Raw genomic sequence first — 6,585 nt, 5'->3', positions numbered from 1 at the left:
TTAATGTGGAGTCGCACACCTTCTAAGGGCTATTAGGCAACACTGGCAGAGCTAAGCGAGGTGGCTGCGCAGCTGGCCTTGGTAGTGACGTCACGCGCATGCGCAGAACTAGGCTATGTAGAGCCACGTGAAGCTGCGGTCTGACACGGGTAATGAAACTTTCGCTTTAAAATCGGGATCCTGTTGCTGACACTCAGATGTTGTTGTGGCAAAAGAAAATGGCTTGCTATTGACTCTGTAGCTGAGCCACCTCCCCTGCCTCGTAAGACGCGCGCCGCAACAACAGCCGTCGTCCACCACCTAAGCGGTGGCGGGTGCAATGACGGCCTGCAACAGATAAATATTCGGTGGCAGGCTAGGGCCAGGAACAGCCACCCTTCAGACGCTCATAGATACGCGGCATGATGCCGCCGAGTACTGGGTGACTCATGCGGCGCGAACTCATAGGCGGTCGAAGTCTTCAGTATCTGACCCAAGCATTCTCTCGACAACAACTGGGAAGTTTTTTGCGGACTACATCGAATTGCAACGCCGCGTCTTGAGTTTTTCTTACGCCGCGAGCTCAGGCGGTCAGGGTGAAGCTTTTCAGGTCAGCAGACACGTCCAACTCATTACGGCTGTCTCGATGTTGATGAACGGTAGTAATGTTACTCCAAGATTTCAATCGTCTGTGCTGATTCACGTGCAGCGACATCACAAAATGCGTTTTCGCATCGTCCACATCAAAATAATAATAATAATAATAATAATTGGTTCACAGGAAGGGAAAGGCGCAGTATCTGCCACAAGTTCTGAGGACACCTGAACCGCTCTGTAAAGGAAAGTAGGAAGTGGAAAGAGAGAAAGGGGTGCAGTATTGGAGGGCTCTGGAGTAATTTCGACCGATCGCCACTTAGTTTCGCCTCCATCAAAACACAGCCGCCGGCGGTCGGGATCGAACCCGGGTACTCAGGTACAGTAGACAGGCATCTTACCAGTGCATCACCGGGGCGGAGCACACCAAAAAGCGTCAATAGTCAATCAGAGACGTTCGAGTCAGCAGCCTGGAGCCGACGGGAACAACGCACCGCGGTACCAAAAAAAAGAAAAAGTAACAGAAAAGTGCAACTGGGACAAGACCCCGGCGAAAGTACGGTATCAAGGCATGATAAAGCGAAACGTATTCGTAATGCAAATTTGTTTAGGGCAACCTTTAACTTCGTATACCAAGCGATTATTCCCTCCCACACACACAAAAAAAATCGACTGTGGAGAAGCGCGAAATACCAGTTCTCCAAACCATGGAAGGGCGCAACACGTAAATCTTTCTCAATGGCGTGCAGCACAAGGGATAAAGCGCACACGTGTGCGAGAAACACGTTTCTTTCGCGTGCAACGCCGCAGATGCGAGCAACTCAGAGCACGGGAGGGCAAATTGGCCTGCCCGATAGGTTACGCGGAGCTGCACTGAGAGGGCGCTGTTTGCTGGCACCCCTTCAAAGGGCATGACCGTGACATCATCATCATCACCTGGATGAGGCATACTAGATAAATAGTGTTGGTGGCATTGCACCATGGCGGGACAGACTCCGTCACAGTAGGGAATTGACTTGGCTAGGACCTTTCAGGTCCACCTGGAAAAAAAGGAAGCTTCAGTACCAATCGAATCCAATCCAATCCAAATCCACAGCGCCACGCTGCGATATTGGGGTCCCTTATGACGAGCCGTGAATTTTCAAATAACATCAATATTGCACTTCGAGAATGTTCTCCGCTTTCGCTCCCACCTTTCTCCCTTCCCTTACGGCGCGGTCAGGTGTCCACAGAAAAAGTAAGGTGCTGCGCCTTTCCTTTCCACTTAGCCAAACCAAAGCTTTCCCCAATCGTCAGCAATGAAAGCGTGAGAGGTAAAAACAAAATGAAGACATTGCCCTCAACAAAGAGAACACCGCAGACGGTTAACCATTTCTGTTCTACTACCTCTTCTGCTCGACGCTATGACACGAGCTGCCGCCAGTCGCAGCCGAAAATCGGCTCCATTACATCCGCCGAAGCTAACAGTTACATAAGTCGAGCAACTTCGACCCGCTAAAGTGGCCCAGTTCTTACGGCGCTTGATTGCTAAGCTATGGAGCCGGGTTCAAACTCGGCTGAAAATTGACCGGAACCGTCTACTACTGGGTCCCTGATATCCTTAGTTGCTTTGTAACGTAAAACCTAACAAATCAAATCAAGCCAAGCAGCTTCAAAATCACCCGTGGCCCCAGTTGTTAGGGCTCACACACTGTCACAAAGTTCAGCTGAAGGGTACTCTATGTCTCGCCTTAACTTAATCGGTAGAACCATTGCTGCTGCTCAGAGCTCTTTTCCGTGTAAGGCAAAGTAGGCACTCGTATCGAACCGCTCGGTCAAGCTCGATATGCAGGAACAATCGTCGAGAAAAAATTATGAAGCACTTACCACCTAATAAACGATTCAATATCCCCCGTTGAATCGAACCATCTTGCGGATGGAACGCCAGGCCACCCGACGCCGGGCGGTGCTGGTCTTCGTCTAGCTGCGACAGAGCCTTGAGTCAACAGAGGAGAGTTCAGTGCGGAACACCTTGAAAGGAACAAGTGCTAGTCCTAGCAGTCTGAAGCCCAGAGCTGACGTGGCGCACGTTGCGAGCGTTCTTCTTGACTGCAGCCGTCAGGCGCCCATTCGTGGTGATATGCCACGATTGTCAGCCACGTGCCACGTTAGCTCGAGCCTCGTGCAACACATTACTGCCTCTTGCGGCCAGCTTCGTCGTCATCTACCACGTCGGAGGAGGAGGAGGAGGAGAAAACTTTATTGAGGAGAAAGAGAGAGTATAACTTTTTATTTATTCCAGCTAATGAAGAGGCTCCGACCCTACGTCACTTGGGAGAAAACGATGTGTTCTTTGTCGTGGGAGGACGCTTCTCTTCAAGCCGCCCCAGGTGTGGTCGCCGCTCGATGGCGCTCGACAACCTCCTTGGCCCAGGCCGTGATGACGCGTTGCCGGCCTGGATCAGAGCTAAGCAATGCAGCCTCCCACTGTTCCGAATGGTAATCTGCAGGCCTTCCGGTGGTTTCATGTTTTCACATTTAAACAAGATGTGTTCTAGATATGCCCTCTGATCACCGCAAAGAGAACATGGGGGTCTGTATTCGCCTGGATACCATTGTGCTAATTTACATGGATTAAGGCACGTATTTGTCTGAAGTTTTCTGAGTAGTGTTGAGGTTGAAGTGCTTATTAAATATTTTAAATTTCGAGCAACCTGTCTATTCTCTCGCATTTCAGGGCATTTCAGCGCCTTTCACGCAGGACACATGTGTACGAGAGGCATTACATGGATAAAAAAAGTAGAGGTAGGAGAAAGGGCGTAGGAGTTCGTACGAACTTGCTTCGCAGTATCATCATCACCAGTGAGGTCTGTCCCAACGTTGTTAGACTAGTCTAGTAACGTTGGTCTGTCCTGCTGAATAATAGGGACGTTCGGATGGGAAGCTATGATCTACCAACAAAATTTTCTTCTACAATCAAAATGTTTTCCATCGTAACTGGTTATAATTATTTTTCCTTTACTTCTGAAATTCTTCTTCTTAATCCTATCTATATTTTTCTCATTTATTTATTGATATTATTTTTTTAATCTCACACGTTTAAATTTCAGCAAGCCTATCCATCACCCTCAATCATCAATCTCAGTAAACCGGATTTGCTCAAATTTATAATCTCAGTTCTGTAGAAAGGACTCTCAGATTCTGTAATCAGCGCCTGGTCTCTTGGCCGATCCCCCTGTGTGGGTATGTGCCATCAAATTGGAGAACAACGACAACAACAACACCGCCTGGTCGTGGCCAATCCCCCTTGTGGGTATCTGCCATTTTTATGAGGACAACAAACAAACAAACAAGATAATATAGTGTTGGGACGCCTGGATAATTCAGCTAGGACTCTTGCGGGAGGTTTTTTTTTCTCGTAAGGACCACCTGTCACAAAGGGAAAGACCCATACACAAATCTCTCTTCCATTGCACCCTCCGAGTCCTTGATTTATTGGGGCCCAGACTTCGTTTCTGTTAGGGGTCCTCGTCGCTCATGCTATTTTGCAAAATTCTGTGAGGAAGATGTAACACCTCCCCTAGTATATAGCTGTCCCTCTGTGAGTCTGTAATGAACACGCGCGAAGTCACATCAGAGGTTGCAAGTACGATAGAGAGCGAGAGAGGGAGATAAAACTATATTTGTCACTAATTTAGATGATCTTGGTCTTGGCCTTGGGTTGAACTAAGCTGCTCCAGGTGGCCGGCAGTCCAAGTCTGTCAGCGACATCTTGCGCTCTTGCCAAGGCCTGGGACTAGACATCCGGGGCCCGGCTGGCGAGAACAGCTTCCCAGTGCTCCAGCGAGGGAGATAGTACTAGATCTGCCGGGGGCGGATCCTCTGTGCTGTCTCAGATTATATGGTTTACGGTGGCAAGCTCGCCGCACAGCTCGCAGTAAGGATTTTTTTATGCCGGGAAAAATTTTGGCATACGTCTAAGGATTTGGATCCGACCGTGTTTGCAGCCGTCGCCACGTGGTAGCTTTATCTCGGCTTCGCTAAACATGCAGAGGCTGCAGGCTGGCTCTCAGCTTCTTGTAATAAGTGGTAATGGCCTGATACGCATCAAGTGACTCACCCCGTCGGGATCCCGCGTCCGAGATCACCCCACCAGCTCGGCTGACAAAACCTCGAGCATATTCGTGAGCGGTTTCGTTCCCGGGACGCCCGAGTGAGCCGGGACCCCCACCAGATCCGCTACGTTCCTATCTTTTGGCAATGCGCTAATAATTTTGAATGCAGTGGTGGAGATACGACCATTGGAAAAGTTGCGAAGGGCCGTTTTGGAATCACTGAGAATGGCACTGGTTCCGTTTTGAACAATTTCTTGGGTTATTGCGGCCTCTTTTGCCTCATCTACTCGGCCCGTTACCACCGTAGCCCTGCGCGAGATGTTCACCGCGCTCACAGCGAAAGCCTCCTTTCCTGTAATGTTGTATTTTGTCGCATCAACATACACGGCACTATCATCCCCTTAAAAATTTTTTGCCTAACGTCTTCGCCCTGACCCTCCTCCGGCTTTCGTGGCGATCCTTGCACGTTCCTGAGGAGTGGTTTGGCCCGAATGCGTTCCCGCATCTCTACCAGCAAGATCACCTGACTTGAAAGGTTCTCGCCCCTTATGCTTAAGCCTCTTAGGATACACAGCCCGCCTCAGACTTCCTGAGCCGCTACTTTTGTGACTTCAGTTGTGCCTCAATGAGCTCTTCGAGGGTGTTGTGGATCCCTAGTGGCAGAAGTCTCGCGATAGACTTGTTTCTGGGGACACCGAGGGCCGCTTTGTATGCTTGCCTTATCAGGCAAAATAACGTTTCGAAATTTTGGTCATCCGTAACAACGGAAGGGCTGGCAAGACAAACCGGAACAAGATACAAATAGAAATCCAGGGAAACGAAATCCCGGAAGTAGAAACCATGCGGATGCTTGGGATATTTATACAGTCGATCAGATGCAACAAAATAACGCTGGAAAGGTTGTCGACCTCGATCCAGCAGATCATACGGCTAATTAAGCGCGTAGTAGCTAGGAGACAAGGTATAGGAGAGCGCGGCACATGTCGGCTTGTTCAGGCTTTTGTTCTCAGTTAGCTCGTGTATGCCACCCCCTACTTGGACCTCTAAGGCCGATAATGCAACTACGGCGACAATTTATCAGCTTGTTTAACATTCCGTGTTGGTCATCCGCAACAACTGAAGGGCTGGCAAGACAAACCGCAACAAGATACAGGAAGAAATCCAGGGAAACGAAATCCCGTACAAGAAGAGAGTGATAAGTTTGGGCTTAAAATGAATATTAAAAAGACAAAGATCATGGCGTCTTGCCCTATCAAATTCTGGAGCATCAAGGGACAAGAAGTGGAAGCTATGAGAGATTTTCTCTTCTTGGGCTCCAAGATTACCCCGGAAGGAGACTCCAGCCATGAAATTAGGAGTTTTAGGAGACGCCTGCTCCTGGGAAAGAGAGCCATGGCTAGCCTTGACCGCGTAATAAAGAGCAGAGACATTACACTGCCATCCAAGATCCGTATAACTCGTGCTGTGGTCTTTCCAGTTGTGATGTATGGATGCGAGAGTTGGACTGTGAAGAAGGCTGACCGCCGAAGAATTGACGCGTTTGAATTGTGGTGCTGGCGGAGACTCTTGAGAGTTCCTTGGACAGCCAGAAGATCAAATCAGTCGATATTGTAGACCATAAAACCTGACGGCTCATTGGAGGGTCAAATTCTGAAGTTAAAGCTCAGCTACTTTGGTCATCTGATGAGAAGAGAGGGGTCGCTTAAGAAAGATTTGATGTTGGGTAAGGTTGAGGGTCACCGGAGAAGGGTAGGCAGCGAACTCGATGGTTAGATGGCACCCTCGAAGCGCTGCAGATGAAGTTATGTGAGGCTAGGAAAATAGTGAGAGACCGGAAAGCATGGCGTGATATGATCCATAGAGTCACAAAGAGTCGGACACGACTTAACGACTAAACTGAACTGTTGCATTTGCTCTT

This window comes from Amblyomma maculatum, chromosome 8 (assembly GCF_055883805.1).
Source record: "Amblyomma maculatum isolate TAMU_Amacu chromosome 8, ASM5588380v1, whole genome shotgun sequence".
Lineage (NCBI taxonomy): Eukaryota > Metazoa > Arthropoda > Arachnida > Ixodida > Ixodidae > Amblyomma > Amblyomma maculatum.
This window is presented reverse-complemented; position numbering follows the sequence as displayed.